The sequence below is a fragment of the Panthera uncia genome, chromosome D1 (assembly GCF_023721935.1).
Source record: "Panthera uncia isolate 11264 chromosome D1, Puncia_PCG_1.0, whole genome shotgun sequence".
Taxonomy (NCBI): Eukaryota; Metazoa; Chordata; class Mammalia; order Carnivora; family Felidae; genus Panthera; species Panthera uncia.
The window spans coordinates 1819610-1837099 of NC_064808.1; the positions used below are offsets into that span (position 1 = coordinate 1819610).

At 55.7% G+C, this 17490-nt stretch overlaps 1 protein-coding gene across 1 annotated transcript in view; it reads left to right on the forward strand.

Annotated features, from left to right (window-relative positions):
- SHANK2 (SH3 and multiple ankyrin repeat domains 2) overlaps window positions 1–17490 on the forward strand; it is a 340509-nt gene that overhangs the window by 70919 nt on the left and 252100 nt on the right. The gene's annotated exons all lie outside the window — the stretch shown is intronic.

The following is a 17490-nucleotide window of genomic DNA, read 5'->3' on the forward strand; positions in this document are numbered from 1 at the left end:
GTACAGGCACACATACACTCATGCACACACACACGTACAGGCACACACATGCACACGTGTACACACACACATGCACAGGTACATGTTCACACATATACACATGTGCACACACCCACACGCACACACGCCCACTCATGCACACACAAGTACACATGTACAGGCACAAATACACTCATGCACACACACACACACACACGTACAGGCACACACATGCACACTCATGTACACGTGCACACACGCGCGCACACACGCACACACGCACAGGTACATGTTCACACGTATGCACATGTGCACACACCCACATGCACACACGCCCACTCATGCAGCCGTGCACACATGTGCACATGCACACACAAGTACACATGTACAGGCACACATATGCTCACGCACAAGCACACGCACACACATGTACAGGCACACACATGCACACTCATGTACACGTGCACACACATGCACACACAGGTACATGTTCACACGTATGCACATGTGTACACACCCACACATGCCCACTCATGCAGCCGTGCACACGTGTGCACACTCACACACACACAAGTACACATGTACAGGCACACATACACTCATGCACATGCACGCACACACGTACAGGCACATGCACGTATGTGCACACGCACAGGTACATGTTCACACATATGCACATGTGCACACACCCACACGCACACACGCCCACTCATGCAGCCGTGCACACTTATGCACACACAAGGCACACATGTACAGGCACACATGCATGCACACGCACACACGTGCGCACAGCCACACATGTAAGGCACACACACACAGGCACACACATGCACACTCATGTACACGTGCTCACACCCACACCCACACGTGCACTCATACACACACATGCACACGCAGGCACACATACGGGCGCATGCACACACGCACACGCACCCCCCTCTGCTCCCCCGCCTCCCGAGTCTCGTGGGTGCAGACCTGTCTGCTCACTGTCACCATCCATCCTGCCGTCCCGCTTCAGAGCTCAGGAGCCTCCTGGTCTGGTCTGGCTTCCAGGGGGAGCACCAGCCAGCTGTTTCTGTTTGTAGTTCTGTTTATTTTATTCTCCTCTTAACTGGAGGGACGTAACCGTCCAGTGGTGCCTTTCAGGAAGCGTTCCTGTGGCACTGCTTCCTCGGTGGCCGTGCTGTCGGTCTGCGGCAGTCCTGGGCTCTAACGTCGCCTCGAAGCAGCGAGTCCCGAGGTGCTGCTGTAGGGGGCGCTGGCTTCCTGCAGGCCTGTGGTCCCCACGTTTGCGTCCACAGGTCCGTACGTAGCCTTGCTCACGTGTATTCGTGTGTAAAGACGTTTTGTTGAATACACGCCCTTGACTCATGAACCCTGAACACCGACAGTGCCACCGCTCACGCCTGGACGGAGCTCGTGCCACAGGGGAGAAGCACACGGTGCACCTGGCCGTCCTGTGCTTAGACCGCGCGGCGCCATCTCTGCACTGTGCCTCCGACCGTGGGGAACTGCAAGATCACCAGCAGGAGCCCCAAAACGGGCCCTGAGTAGAGCCCAGAAGGACTCTGGTGTGCAGGACGCAGGATGAGCTGAATGAACCAAAAAGCCTGTCGCCGGCTCGCTCTACGTTGCCCGGAGCGTGCAGATCGGACGCCACAAACGCTTGGCCGCTCCGTAAGTGGTCACAGAAGAGCCACGGATGCTGACTGGGGGACACAGACGAACGTTAGCGAGCGGGCAGACTCCCAAATGTGGAATCCGCGAATGAGGAGAATCGACTGTGCGTGTGTCCCCGTGGTTTTCGTGTCGATTTCTCCGTGCGCCGTCGGAGGCAGGACTCCTTCCCACCTCACCCCACGGCTTCGGGGACGTCGCTCGGCTGCGTCCCGTCGGTGACCTGAGTTTTTCCTTCTTTAACCGGCTCCCTAACGAAGTGGCCTCGGTTCCCGTACGGGAAGCGTTTGGTGCCGGCCGTTCTGTTTCTCCCGGAAAAGCTTCCCACCTGCAGATTCTGTTTGCCCCTCGTTTTTGGGAGGTTTTCCTACATGCCGTCTGTGTTTCCGCGTTGCCGATTGGGCTCTGTGTTTCTTGGACGGCAACTGCCGTCACCTGGGTGTCTCCGTCTGCCTTCTCTCTGACGGCCTTCATCGCTGGTGCCTGCTTGTCCTCTGCGATTCTCTTGGGTCCTCCTTTATGGTGTTTCCACTTGGACCCACTCTGTTCTGCGATCCCTGACTGAATGTGGTTGTGTGATTTCGGACTTCCGTTTGATTTCGCAGCCCTGGGTGGGCCCATCTGGAAAACTATTCTTTTCAGCTCTTGGTGTTTTTACGAGGTTTTCTGGCTTCTTCTTTCCCTCTTGTAGGTCTTCCTTCTTTTAATTGGGGCGCGCTCACTCTGGATGAATGCATGTCTGATTCCCGCGTGCCTTCCCGCCTACTTTCCTTGTCTCCTCTGTGGCAGGTCTTTGCTGTCTCCGGGCTGCTCTGCCTGGCATGTCCACTTGGGCAGAAACTTGCTGTCTTTCTGGTGTTCTGGTTGCGTGTTGCGTGTGGGTGAACCGTCCTCAGCTCCCTCCCATCCTGATGCCCAATGTCCTGCAGATGCATTCCCTCGGGGGGAAACCCCGGGTCCCGTAACAGCACCGTGGGCCAGTGTATTAAGGTCTTTTTGTTTTCCTGTCACGATGCTGCTCATTAAATTTGTGTGCACAATTTTGTCCTGTTCTTTCTTCGTTATTATTGAAATTTTAGTTAGTTGACATACAGCCCAATGTTGGTCTCAGGAGCAGAATTCAGTGACTCGCCCCTTATGTGCAACACCCAGTGCTCAGCGCACGTGCCCTCCTTAACGCCCCTCCCCCATCTAGCCCCCCCCCCCCCCACCTCCCTCCACCAACCCTCAGTTTGTTCTCTGTCATGAAGAGTCTCTTGCGGTTTGTTTCCTTTTCTTCTCTCGCTCCCTGCCCTCCTGTTCCTCTGTTTTGTTTCTTCAATTCCGCGTATGAGTGAAATCCTATGGTACTTGTCTTTCTTGGGTCGGTTATTTCGCTTAGCGTAAGAAACTCTCGTTCCGTCCACGTGGTGGCAAATGGCGGCCTTTCCCTCTTTTTTATAGCCAAGTAATATTCTACTGTGTGTATAAACCACATCTTTATTCATTCATCAGTCTGTGGACACTGGGGCTCTTTCCATCCTTTGGCTGTTGTCGATAGTGCTGCTGTAAACACCGGGGTGCATGTGCCCCTTCGAAACAGCACACGGGTTTCCCGTGGATAAATGCCTAGTAGTGCGATTGCTGGGTCGTAGGGTAGTTCTATTTCTAATTTTTGGAGGAGCCTCCCTGCTGTTTTCCAGCGTGGCTGCACCAGTTTGCATTCCCACCAGCAGTGCAAAAGACATCTTCGCTCTCCACATCCTCGCCAACATCTGTCGTTGCCTGAGTTGCTCATGTGAGCCATTCTGACAGGTGGCAGGTGGTATCTCACTGTGGTTTTGATTTGCGTTTCCCAGATGATGAGTGACGTGGAGCATGTTTTCGTGTGTCGGTCGGCCATCTGGAGGTCTTCTTTGGAGAAGTGTCTACTCATGTCTTCTAACCATTTCTTCACTGGATTGTTTTGGGGGTGTTGAGTTTGATAGATTCTTTATTGATTTTGGATACTGACCCTTTATCTGAGATGTTGTTTGCAGGGGCACCTGGGTGGCTCAGTCGGTTAAGCATCTGACTTCGGCTCAGGTCATGATCTCAAGGTCTGTGGGTTCAAGCCCCACATCGGGCTCTGTGCGGACAGCTCGGAGCCTGGAGCCTGATTCGGATTCTGTGTCTCCCTCTCGCTCTGCCCCTCCCCCGCTTGTGCTCTATCTCTCTCTGTCTCTCAAAAATAGACCTTAAAAAAAAGATATGTCATTGGCCAATATCTTCTCCCATTCCGTCGGTTGCCTTTTAGTTTTGTTGAGTGTTTCCTTCGCTGTGCAGAAGCTTTTTTATCTTGATGAAGCCCCAACAGTTCGCATGATATGTGTTACTTCAGTTAGTTTGCGTAACAACCTGACGTGGGCAGTGTTGTTGATGTACTTACTACACACACAAAGTGAGCACAGTGTGTAACCAGCATGGGACGAAGTGACGGGACATCACCCGTGCCCCAAGGCCCCGTGATGCCCTCCTGGTCGCAGTCGACAGGTGAGTAGCAGGTGGCCTGGGACACAATGGCCTGCAGCCTCCAAACCTGCCAGAAGCTGGTGTTTGCTGTGGCCAGCGGACGGCCTTGCAGAAGGCGCGGCACGGGGCCGGGTGCGTCTGAGATGCTCGGGGTCACATCCCCCACCGTCCGCCCGTGTTTTGGGGCACAGCACCAAAGGTCTCGAGCCGGGGCTGTGCAGGCTGGCCATGTAGCCGGGACCAGGCGACAGCAAATGCCCTTTAAACCTCTGTTACCTTGATCCGTCTCCTTGGTCAAAGCTGGCAGTGTCAACACCCGGGAGGCCGTCACTGGTGGCAACGGAGAGGGAGTCCATTGTGCCATCATGGCTGTTGAGACGCTCCACGGATAGTGAGCAAGGGTGTGGGACATTGAAGAGGTCGACACAACGCCGGGTCAGGCGGACACAGGGTAGTGGGAGCCTGCCTGGAAGCCCGAGTCCTGCCTCTGCCTGCCATGACCTCTTCCTGGCGGGTGGCGTGGGGGACTTCTGCCCCCCGCCACCCCTCCCCCCCACCCCGGGATTCTGACCGCTCTGCCAGCGGCTTCGGGAACCCGTCAAGAATTACTGATGGAGAGACACCTACTCTCCAGGCCCGCAGTTACAAAGGTCCGCCAGGGTTCGGTCTCTACTCCCAAGAGTATGATTGTTTCCGGAACCTTCTAAAGATCACCTGTCTTCACTTTGTTCTCGGCAAACAAAGCCCCTGGAGGCTGAGCGCACAACTCCCACGGGTGTGAGCTCCCGCAACAAAGCAGCCATTGTTCCCTCGTGCAGACCGTGCCAGGCCGGGTCCTGCGCAGGGGACGTGAGCCGGACCCTGGAATCCTGCCCGGCGGAGCCGTGCGAGTTGCCGTGGCCGGTTTGTCACCCCTGTGCCTGCCCACCCGAGAGGAGGTGGTGTCTCCAGGAGCTGTGAGGCTGTCCCTCTTCCGCCCCAGGGGCGTCTGGACCTGTCTCTTCTCCCAGAGTGACTGTGGTCCTAGGTCTCCCCCCCACAGTGGGATGACGTTCCCCGCCTCTGAGCGGGAGCCCCCGGCAGGGCTCACCTGCCTTCAGGAGCCCCTCCCCAGGCCCCCTGGAGCGAGGCGCACAGTCCGGGTGGGCCTGGGGTGCGGTGACCAGGGTCCCTTTGCTCCAGGCCGCTGCACACGCATGGGGGGCTCACTGTGGGCCCCAAGGCTACACCCGTCAGCAAACCCGCCCTTTTAAGCCAGCGGCATGTGCCCCAAACAGCACAAACTCCAGTCCTTCTGTGATTTATAGTTTCGGGGAAGGTGGGTTTGGAAGCGGGAGCAGAGCTGGCCCCGAGCGCACGGCGGTCCGGTTTCTGCCGCGCACCGAGTGGCCCGTCACGAGGAGGAGCTCGGGGCCGGGCCGTGTCGCGCTTTCCTCGGGTGCGCCCAGCGCCACCTCGGGGTTTGGCCCCGAGTCACTCCGTGGAGGCTGCCAGCCCACGTGTCCGTCACCGCCGCCCGTCTGAACGGGTCCACGGAGGCGCAGGGACTGGCCGCCTCCTGGCAGAAGCTGCGGGAAAGCGCGTCTCTCCTTTTCTGCTTCGTAGATGCTTCCATTTATTACGTAAGTGTGCCCGGGGGTTGGGGATCCCCCTGCCTGGCTCTCCGCAGCACTCTGGCCCTGAGTGGATCAGCTCTGTCAAGACTTGTCTCCCATCCAAACCAGATTCCTTTGCTGGGAATCCTTCCCCTCCCCTAACCTATTCCCACCTTCTACTTAACTCTCACACGAAGCTCGGGAGTCCCAGGGCTCACTCCGTGCCCTTCCCACACTCAGGGCCTCAGTTACCACGTCTGAGCGACGGATGGCCACAGCCACGGCCGCACCTCCAGCTCTGACCTCTGTCCCGGGGGCCGGAGTGCACCCCCCGACACCTGCTCAGCTGAAAGGTCACACTGCCTGGAAGGGGTGCCGGGACCCTCCCTTCCTCTCTCTCCAACCCCCCACGCCTGGTCCCACTGCCGTTCCCCCTCTCAGCTAGTGGTTAGCTTTGAAAAAACAACTTTATTAAGGTACAATTTATTTTTTTTTTAATTTTTTTTTAACGTTTATTTTTGGGACAGAGAGAGACAGAGCATGAACGGGGGAGGGGCAGAGAGAGAGGGAGACACAGAATCTGAAACGGGCTCCAGGCTCTGAGCCATCAGCCCAGAGCCTGACGTGGGGCTCGAACTCACGGACTGCGATATCGGGACCTGAGCTGAAGTCGGACGCTTACCCACACAGGGACGTTCAGGGAATTTGCTGAGTCGTGCAGCCGTCACCGCCCTCTGCGTCGGGGATCTTCCCATTCACCGCCTGCCCGCAGCTCATCCTCGCCCACGTCCAGCCCCTGCGTCCACTACCCTGCCTCGTGTCTTTGTGGTCGCCCTGTTGTGGGCATTCGGTGTTCATGGGGTCATGCAGGATGCGGATTCCGTGTCTGGTTTCTTTCACGCAGTGGAAGAGATTTGAGGCTCATCCACCTTGTCTCCTTTCTACTGGCAAGGAGCATTCCGTCGATGGACGGGCCACACCTTGCTGTCCACGTTTTGGCCGTGAACTTCTGATTCTGTCGTCCGAGCCAGCACGCAGGGGTACATCCCCGCCGGACGCCTTACCAGTCCAATGCCGGGTCCTGTCCTGAGCCCTCTGGGTCCCTTGGACCCCGGCTATCCTGTCCACCTCCGTCACCCTGCCGTCTGTATCCCCGCCTTTCCCCCCGGCCCAGGAGAGCCCACCCAGCAGGAGACGCTCTTAGTGTAAACACAGTTCCACCGCGTCCTGTCGGTCTCCCCCAGGAGCTCTTAGGGCTTCAAGGATGAGGATCAAATGCTTACCCGGTGCGCCTCCCCGGCCCCCACCGATCCTCCATGAGGTGGCCCTGTGGCCCTTGCTTCCCCTGCGCCCCCAGCACAGCTGTGATTCCACAGGTACACGCTCGCGTGACTCCTTGGCCAGCGTCTCTCTCCACCGGGGCTCCCGGTCTGTCTTGTGCGTCCTTGTGCCCCAGCGACTGGTGCGGCTGAATGAACACTGTCACTGAGAGAGTGAATGACGTCATCTGAACCCTCGTCTCTGACCAGTGAGGAGGGGACATCTGAGCAGAGCTGCTGTGGAAGGCTTGGTGCAGAGCGCATGACCTCGTTAATATTTGAGAAGGGGGATCTTGGCTTCTCTGGGTCGTGGGGTCCACGAGGAAGGAAGGAAGCAGAAGCGGGTAGGAGGCTCCTGCAAGAAGCCAGGGGGGCGTTGATGAAGGCGGAGACCCGCGGACAGGTTCCTGATGACAAAGTCGGTGGGATCGGAGGAGGTATGACTCTTGCAGGAGAGTGTGGTCTGGCCTTCCGAATGGTCCTTAATTGTGACGTATGTCAACAAGTTTTAAAATGTGATGCCTTTGGGGCGCCTGGGTGGCTCAGCCGGTTAAGCATCCGACTTTGGCTCAGGTCACGATCTCACGGTCCGTGAGTTCGAGCCCCGCGTCCGGCTCTGGGCTGATGGCTCAGAGCCTGGAGCCTGCTTCCGATTCTGTGTCTCCCTCTCTCTCTGCCCCTCCCCCCGTTCATGCTGTCTCTCTCTGTCTCAAAAATAAATAAACGTTAAAAAAAAATTCAAAAAAAACATAAAAATAAAAATAAAATGTGATGCCTGTGTTTCGATAGTCTCTCAGTACAGGGGAGAAACAATATCTTGTAAAAATTGAGCTGGAATTCACCTTCTATACAGTTTGCCCATGAGAAGCATACGGTTCAACGGATTTTAGGAAATTCCCAGATGAATGTACCTGTTGCCGCAGTTAATCTTGGAACATTCTCATCACCCCGGAAGGAAACCCTCTGCCCCTCAGCAGTCAGCCCCCCTCCCCGTGCCGCGCAGCCCCTGGCAACCACTCATCTGCTTTCCATCCTCTGGATTTGCCTCTTCTGCACATTCCCTCTCAGTGGAATCCCCCACTGTGTGGACTGGGAGACAGACCCGTGGTTTCCTTAGCTGTCTGCTTCTCCTGTGGGAGGCAAGCCCAGCATCCCTCAAGTCTGCCCCTGAGACCAGTGCTTACAACATTGGTGCCTTGAAAGCCACCATTAAATGGCCTCACGTGTCATCGAGTAGCCCAGGCAACACGGAGGTGAAGAACTCTTGCATCCAAAACTATGTCGGTCTTTCAGGCCGCCATTTTGATTCCGGATCTTCCTGTCTTGGAATGTATTCTTTCCTGCCCGCTCGTTTGCTGACCGAAAGGAAATTTGTTTGGGATGGTAGAGTTCATTAGAAAATCAGTTGTACCTGACCCTGGCTTGAGCACATTTTCTGCCCTGAAAGAAAAGTCAGGAGGATTCAGGGGGCCGATGGAGACGATGGTGATAATGTTCTTCCTTCAAGAATTTTGACACTATGCAGTGTGGCCCAGGGCTGACTCCCATCTCCGCCAAGGAGACCCCCAAGAGGCAGAGAGATGCCTTAGGTCTTTGTATGATGCTGTTTGTTTTTTTTAATATACAGAAAACTGAAAATACAGGACAATACAAAGAATGATATCATAAATACCATTGTATCTATCTATTATAAATCATTGACAGTGGTGAGCATTTTGTCACTTTTTAATCCTAGGATTAAAACGTTTGGCCCGATAAGGTCAAAGTCACCCTTAGTCCTCACGCCCAGCCCCCTCTCCTCGGCAGAAGCACTGTCTTAAATTCAGTGTGAATCCCTCTTGCTCGCTGCCTGTATGTATCAGTGATCGCTGTATAGTGTTGCGTCGTGTAAAAAAGAACATATGTACCCGGCATCATACTGGGCATGTCATTCGTAACTTATTTTTTCCACCTGGCAGGTATGTTTTTAAGATTTGGCTTTTATATTATCCATCATCAGTTATCCATTTATCCTTCCATCTCACCCTCCCTCTATCCCTCCCTCCCCCATCCATCCACCCCCCCGTCCAACTACCCATCCCTCCCTCCCTCCCTTTACCCACCCACCCATCTCTCCATCTCTCAGTCTGTCTCTCCCTCCCTTTTTCATTACAGAAACAGATGGTCTGGATCTTTGATCTCTTCTTTGAGAGACCCTCCTGTGTCCTTTGTAGTCCCCATTTGGATCACTTTTGGGGGACGTGGAAGGCGTGGACTCTGGTTTTCTTGGTGGTTTCATTCATTGGTTGCTAAGGCCAAAGAGAGCCCCCCGCCCTTGCCCGGCCGCCGACTTCCCTCTGCCTCCATTTTCTCTGTGATGGCGGTGATGATCACCGACCTCCCTGTCCTTAAATGGAGTGGTTTACAGTTTACAGTTTTAATCAGGGAACTGGTGGGTTGTAAGTGGGCTCCAAGAGGAGGCCTTGATCATGGCAGGGCAGCTTGCTGAAGGCTGAGAGGGGCTTTACTTCCATTTCCATCATTAAAAAGACAAACAAAAACAAGACAACCCTCTTTAACCAGCATCGGTTTTGTGTTGTAAGGACTGCATGCTACGGCTCCTGTTAGGTAGTAGGGTAATGTTTTATACGTGAGAGGTCAGCCTGGCTTGCCGGGGTCTCCGTAGCCCGTGTGACAAATGTCTGAGCTGCTGCGCCCTCCTGCTTAAGCTTTTCTCTCTGAGAAAGTACTGTTTGGGGAAGTGACTTTGGTCTGGAATGGTTACACATTCTGCAAAAAAAAAAAACCCTTGGCAAATCCCACATTGTGTTGGGAACGCTGTGGTTCCAAAGGCCACGCTGGTGAAGATTAGGACGTCTCCTCCTCCCCCGGTGTCCCAGGCTGATAAGAGTTACCCAGAAGGCGGCCGTGCCAGGGCCGAACCGTCAATATTTAATTTCCTGCGTCAGATCCAAGAGCGAGGCGCTTTTCCAGCACCTTCTGTGGTCGGATCTCTGTGACTCGTCCTGCTGGGTCTGAGTCCTGCCCGCCCATTTTTGACCTTTCTCTTCCCACACCTCCTCCCTGGATGGACGGGGGCTCGTTCCCCACAGTGTCCGTGTGGCATCCACCGCCACCTCCCCGGCCCCTGCCCGTCTCCCGTCCACGTCACACCCCTGCCGGGGCAGCCCTCCCGGCCCATGGCTCCGTGTGCTGCCCGGACCCGGTGGGTCCGGCTCTGCCTCTGGGCCCGTGAGTTACAGCTGCACCTCTTACAGCTGTGTGGCTCTGGGAGCCGTTCTGAGTTTTCCCTGTTCCCCTCTGGACTCAGGAGCACTAGTCCCGACCTCCGGAGCCCGTGAGAAGACGTGTCAGCAGTTGCAACCATGTGGTCCCAACCCCAAACGTCCTGTCCCCCACTCCACTTCCGGGGGCCGCCTGACGATGGCCATCAGGAGAGGAGAATTAACTCCCTTCCCTGGAGACGTGGGCCACCCCCAGATTCTGAGCGGCGCCTCTCCGTTTACCGTCACCTTGACAATGGCGGAGGACCACCAGTTCGCCCCTTAAAAATCAGCCCCAGCCCGCGGTTCGCCCGTCGCTTCGACCGAGCACCAGGTGGTAGTTAGGCTTTTACCGTTTGAAAGGACTTATTCCGATTCGAAAAACGAATCCACGGCCACTTTATCCTTTATTAGCGTTCAGACATCCAGAAGCACCCTCATGACTCCTGGCCTTCCTTCAGCATCCACGCACGAGGCTGTCCTCAGTCAAGGTCACCCAGCATTTCCTTTTCCCTCGGAATCCCTCGTTTTAATCTTCATGCCTTAGCCGTGAGGGCGGTTGCCTGTTTGTCGCCACAGGTTCCAGCCCGAGAGGTCTTTGTGCACAGCGGGGAGCAGTGTTTCCTTTGGAAACTGCCCGGTCCCGGTTTGGGTTGCCTTGGCGTTGGCTGTATTTCGGAGGTGGGCAAATCTGCGGATGGCACGTGAACAGCTGTTATTAAAGGCGCGAACATGCCTGAGTGTCCCTTGAAATGGCCCCTGGCAAGTTCTGTGTGTTATGGCTCTCTTATTTATTTATTTATTTTTAACTTTTCTTTAATGTTTATTTTTGAGAGGGTGGGGAGGGGCAGAGGGAGAAGGAGACACGGAATCCGAAGCAGGCTCCGGGCTCCGAGCTGTCAGCACAGAGCCCCACGCGGGGCTCGAACCCACGAACTACAAGATCATGACCTGAGCTGAAAGCTAGATGCTTGACTGACTGAGCCACCCAGGCTCCCCTATTAGGGCTCTTTTAAACTGCATCTTAAAGGGACTGATAATGACCCAAAGTGTGGCCCGGAGGAAGTCTTAAATTGTGAAATGCACTTCTTTGCAACGCGTGATGTGCTCAGAAGCCTGCATTTCTTCCAGAATATCCTGAGTTCTTGCTGGATGCTGTCTGCAGGTGCTCCAAGAGCTGGGCTATTTATCCTCCCTCGGGTCTGTGTGTCCAGCTCTGGGTCCCCACAGGGTGATCCAGGGAGTGTCCCCTTGGCTTCACGACCCCCGAGTGCTTTGGCATCCTCGTTGTTTTTTTAACTCTTCCGGGTGGAAGTCAAGAGTGCAGTGGATTGAAGTGTCTTCTGGAGAACGTGAACGAACAGACGTGCTGCGTGTAGTGGACCGAAGGTATCTGTGCCCTCCGACCTTGCCGTGTCGATGGTTCTTTACTTGACCTCCAGACCGGCCACTCTCTCAGTGTTTATTTTATGCAGTGTGATATTTGCCGTTCTTTCAAGCTTTGTCTACCCCCTTCCCGACCTTTGTAAGACCTCACACAACGATGACTGCCATCATCCCCCTTGTACGGGACCCAGATCAGATGCGGAGAACGGTGTACTCTTTTCCATGAAATTCTCTTGCCGTGTTATTGCAAGTCAAAACAAGAGATGTCCACTTGGGCGTTGGTGGGCACATGACGCCAGAGCACAAGGGTTTTGATCCTTCACGGATTGTGTGAGTTAGTCGACACCCCAGACGTGGCCCACCCAGGCCTGTGGTCCTCAGTGTGAGGCAGAGACTTGGCCATGGTCACAGTGTTATGTGCTGAGTTGTCCGCCCCCCCCCCCCCGCCCCATCCCTCTGCAGAAGTTCTAACTCCTGGCATCTTTGAATGTGAGTATATCTGGAGGTGGGGTCTTTAAAGAGATGATTCATGTAAAATGAGGTCACAGGAGTGGGACCTAATCCAGTAGGAACCGTGTTTTAAAAAGGAGATCAGGACACAGATGCACACAGCGGGACGACCCCCTGAGGACACAGGGGTAGGAGCCGTCCACACGCAAGGAGAGAGGCCTCGGGAGGACCTGGCCTTGCCCACGCCTGGGCCTTGGACCCCAGCCTCCAGGACTGGGGGACAGTGAATGTGTGTGATTTAAGCCCCCATCTGTGGCGTTTTGTCACGACAGCCCTAGGAACCTATACACCCAGCATACGTGGCAGACAGACTGGGTGTATGCCTCTGTCTGTGTCCAAGTCCGTGTTCTTCCCCTTGTGTCCTGGTATTCTCGGTTGTGAGCCTCACATCTTGCAGAACGGCTACGACTCATGCTGACCAAGCAGGAGAGTAGGCGGCTCTCACTCTCTTCATTTTAGACTTGAGTTTGGCCGTGAGCTTTACCAGTGGAAGGGTGGAGTTTCATACCGTCAACCACCCAGCCGACCACAGCTGTACTGCTCACAATTCTGCAAACACGGGTGCAGGTCTGCCCTCTCTGGATCTTTGCCGTATCTTAACGAGATAATGTGTTCCCGGTGTCCTGGGTGCAGAGCGAGCCCGTGGTCACAGCAGCTCCCGGCATCCATCCTCACTGTGGTCAAGACCAGACCCTACTCTGTGTTGGGCTATGTCACCCAGGAGCATTCCGTTTCTGGAGGCTTGTGTTCAGTGCGGTTCGCTTCCATCAGTATTTACGGAGCTTCAGGTGTGGATGTGCCAAGAAATAGACACACGGCCTTGTTCTCACGGAGCAGCTCATAGTCTGGAGTAGGGAGGAACACTAATCAGCGGGGTGGGGGGGGGCCCGTGCACAGGATTGAGGGGGGACATCTCAGAAGAAGATGTGGATGGTTTCCCTGTGTTCGAATGTGCCTCTCTCCACTGAGTCAAGGCCTCTTGGGGCTCAGGAGACCTGATGCTGGCCCCAGGAAACCCTAGGAGCTTCTGGGACGGACCCCTGAACTGAGGCTGATGTCGGTCACCGAGTCCTGCTCTCCCTGTTAGATTTCGCGGTTCTCTGCCCTGTCAGCCCCACCTCCCTTCCCAAGCTACCACGAATGCTCTGCTCATCAGGCCTGAGGGAGAAGCCGCTGTGATTTGGGTCTTGGGGATGTCATTACATCCTCTTGCAGTTTTTTGGTATCTTAAGCCATGCAGCCCAGCCCAGACACTCTGGGAGGTTTCCAGGTGGCTCTGGACATCTCGGCATTTGGGGTGTTGCACCAGGAGATCAAAGAGTGACGGTTATTGAAATGTCGTGAGGCAAAGTACATGCAGGATGGAGAGGCTGTGACCACAGGCTGGACAAGAGGGAGCAGCGGTCAGCCGAGTAGCTTGGACTGTGGTCCGTGGGCAGTCAGATCAGCTCCCTGGGTTCTGTTCGGGACATTCGGTGGTCACCTCAACTTAGAGGGACGCTACAGAGGGTGAGTCCTGGGCCCTGTTGGGAGAGTGAGTATGATTTCAGCTGGCAGGCGAGGCAGGGAAGGGACGGTCAGCTGGAGGTGCAGGTGCACAGGGCACATACACGGCCTGGCGTGCCAGGTAACCCCTCTCCTTCCATGCGTGGTAGGTGCTACCTACGTGCTCACACGCGGCTCCAGGAAGGCCCACCGTGCGGCCAGCTCAGAAGACACCAGACACGTCCCGCTGCCTTTCCTCACTTACCCCTCCTCAACTCCCGTCCTTCCCCAGCAGCCCATCAGACACAGCCCTGCTGCGAGGGCAGTCCTGGCGTGGGTCGTCCAGTCAATGAATGACAGCTGGGAGCCACGAAAACCACAGTGAGAAAACCGGCCCTAGGCCATATTGGAGGCGGTGAGAGACTCCACTCTCAGACCGGATGGAGAAGCTGAACATAAGTGCTCAAATGAGCCCCCCGTGGATGCCCCAAGGGAGGAATAAGCAAGCTGTCTGGGAGGGCACGCACACCATGGACAGTGCCCGGGAACAAAAAGCCACGGGAGGGTCGGGGATGGGAATTTCAGGTCAAGGGCTCAGCACAGGGTCAGCAGGGGACAAATCTGGGGGGGAGTGATGAGTCTGGCAGACGGAGCACGAAGACGGTTTCTACCTGAAGTGACCTTTCCTCACCCCACTCTTACCATGTGATGCCTGATGAGGTGTTGAGAAAGATTGGTACCTGCTTCCCATCACCCTATAGCCCTGGGAGATGGGTATGCTTCATAATCTGTTACAGGTATTCTCAGGGTGAGCGATTTGCCAGAGGACTCATATAGCACAGGGGGGATTGCCAAGATAGCCTGGGTGTCAGGAATCCTAGGGCCCAGCTACTGCCATTCAAGGGTGGCTTAAGGGAACGCCTTTATTCCTCCGGCTTCCGTCTTCTGCATAAAGGATCGCGTACCAGCCCTGGGAAGGGCATGGGTGGGAGGACACGAGGTGACTGAGATGCGGGTCTTGCGCCTTAAGGAGCTCAGAGCCAGGAGATGACAATGATGGTGGTGGTGGTCATGTTGATGGTGACGTTGAGACCGTAGTGGTCGACATTGATTGAGTCCTAACACGTAGGAACTGTGTAACCACACTTCCCTTCACCACAACCACGAGTGAGCAGAATCATCATGATTATTGTCGTAGATATAATTACGTGTAATCACATACTCCTACGTAATGAAAACGATCTGTACGACACGCTTACGTGTAACAAATACGATGGTTACTGTTGATATAAAAACCATCACCATCATTATTTTTCCCATTTCCCAGAAAACGAAGCTGAGTCTCAGATTCTCAAGTTCTAGGGCAAAGGACAACACGTAGGAGATTCTAAATCCTTTCTTTCAAAGGGAGAACGTCTAGCCTCTGAGGTCCCAATAGCTTTGCAAAATAGAGCGACAAAGTGCTGGGACGCTGGTGCTGGGGGAGACGGTGAAACACGGCTGCGAGGAAGCGTGTTCTCCTTCCACCTGACGGCCGGGCCTTGGGCCGCACGCACAAAAGAAAGCCCTCGAAGGGCCACAGAGCCGTTCCGACGCAGATGATCGCCCAGTGGGAATCCCCTTCTGAAGTAAGACTTGGAACCAGCTCCTCAGCCCAGCAGTGGCGGGATGGTTGCTCTGACAGGGCTTGAATACAAAGGCGCACACTGGCCACGAGCCCAAGCACACCGTCCATTGCGCACACGGCGAGTTAGACACCAGCACGCCAACGGGTAACTCGAGGGTCAACTCTCTGTTGCCGACAACGCGATCCAACAGCCCAGCCCAGCCCGAACTGACCGCCGCCCACACACCCTCCCAAATCTCAGTGGTGGGACCACCTCCCATTCCGGAAACCCCGGAGATGCTCCTTGACTCCTCCCTGGCCTGTACCTTCCAGGTCCGCCGAGGTTAATCTACAGCCTTGAGTGCTCGAGTCCCGGTCTGTGCCCCCACCCCTGCCCTGCGGGGTTTAAACCACAGACGTGTATCGTCTCCGGGTCCTGGGGGCTGGAGGCTGGGATCCGGGGGCGGCGGGGAGGGCTGGCTCCTCCCGAGGCTCGGAGGGAGAGTCCGGGCCAGGCCTCTGCCCCGGCTGCTGGTGGCGATGCCTGGCGCTCCTTGGCTTGGAATGCACCGCCTCCGTCTCCGCCTCCGTCTTTGCGTGGCGCGTGCACGTTCGTGCCTAAATTTCCCTGTTCAGAGGGACACAGTGGATTGCGGCCCGCCCTACTCTGTTACGACCTCATCTTAACTCGATTACATCTGCTAAGACCCTATTTCCAAATAAATGACACGCACAGGTAAAGGGGGTCAGGACGTCAGCATGCTTTGCGGGACACGTTCAACCCCTAACGACCTGTATTATTTACATTCTGTCTGACCCTTACGAGCCCCTCGAGTTAGGTGGGTTCCGATTTTCACCCTGGGAACAGGGACTTCTGGGCCGGTGGGTTCGCCCAGGATCACAAAGGTAGTGTGACCAGTTGGGCTGTAAGCCCAGGCCTTCCTGACCGCCAAGCTCCTGCTCCTTCTAGAAGGTTCTGAATTGGGTCTTCTTGGTGTTTCTTAGAGCAGGACGGTTCTTTGTTGTGCAGAACTGGCCCACCCAGGGCATAGACTCCGCAGCCCCGGCTCTGCCCAGAGTGGCAGTGGGCGCTCTGTGATCACCTGCAAAGGCCCACGGGTCCCCTGGGAGCAGGTGCCAGCCCGTATTCCACTGGGTGCTCACCTGCTGGCCACAGTGCAGGGGCCCCAGGTCAGCCTGGGGTGCTGGCATCCAAGGGAACTTGGGTGTCTGTGTGGTTGGAACCAGAGGCCAATGGCGACTCCCGAAACAGGACTTGGCGTGTGTGTTATCTGCGGCCCCGCTCGGTCACGTCGGGCAGATCTAGTTTGTTGTGTCTCCAGATGCTCCCGTCACCCAGCCAAGGCCGGCCGGGGCTGCGGCTGCAGTCATGAAGCGTCACCGAAGTGAACAGCCCGCCCCCACCCAGCCCGGTAGCCCCAAGGGAGCTCCGAGGTCACCCTTGAATTCAGCCATTGACAGTGGGGAGGGACGGACGGGTGAATCATGTGTAAGGGTCAGGTTTCCTGGCAGCGGGACCCTGGGCTGCCTGCTGAAGGTTCCTCATTGTTGAGTGGGGCAGGTTCTTCTTACCTGGCGGGGAGGTGCTTCCCGGAGGCCGAGGCACGGGACGATGCGGGGAGGGCCTCCGTGTCCTTGGGCATGCCCAACGCCCAGTAGAGAACCCGTCCCAGCCTCCTGTCCTTTTTGAAGGTTTTTTTTTACAGTGACAAGGCCATCTCAAGCCCCGGCTGATGGCCGTTCAATAGAACATCATTTTAATTCAACAAAAATGAGAAGTCACGGGGTGCCTGGGTGGCTCAGTTGGTGAAGCATCCAACTCTTAATATCAGCTCAGGTCACGATCTCGTGGTTCGTGGGATCGGGCCCCACCTCGGGCTCTGCACAGACAGCGCGGAGCCTGCTTGGGATTCTCTCTCTCTCTCTCTCTCTCTCTCTCTCTCTCTCTCTTTCTCTCCCTCCCTCCCTCCCTCCCTCCCTCCCTCTCTCTCCCTCCCTCTGCCCCTCCACTGCGTGTGCTCTCTCAAAAAAAAAAAAAAAAAAACATTAAAAAAGTGGAAAAACAAAGTCTTTAAAAAAACGAGACGTCGTGGTTAGAAGCAGATGTGATGCTGCGTTTGCTTTTCCTGGTTCGTTGGTGAATCTCCCAGAAGGGGGCC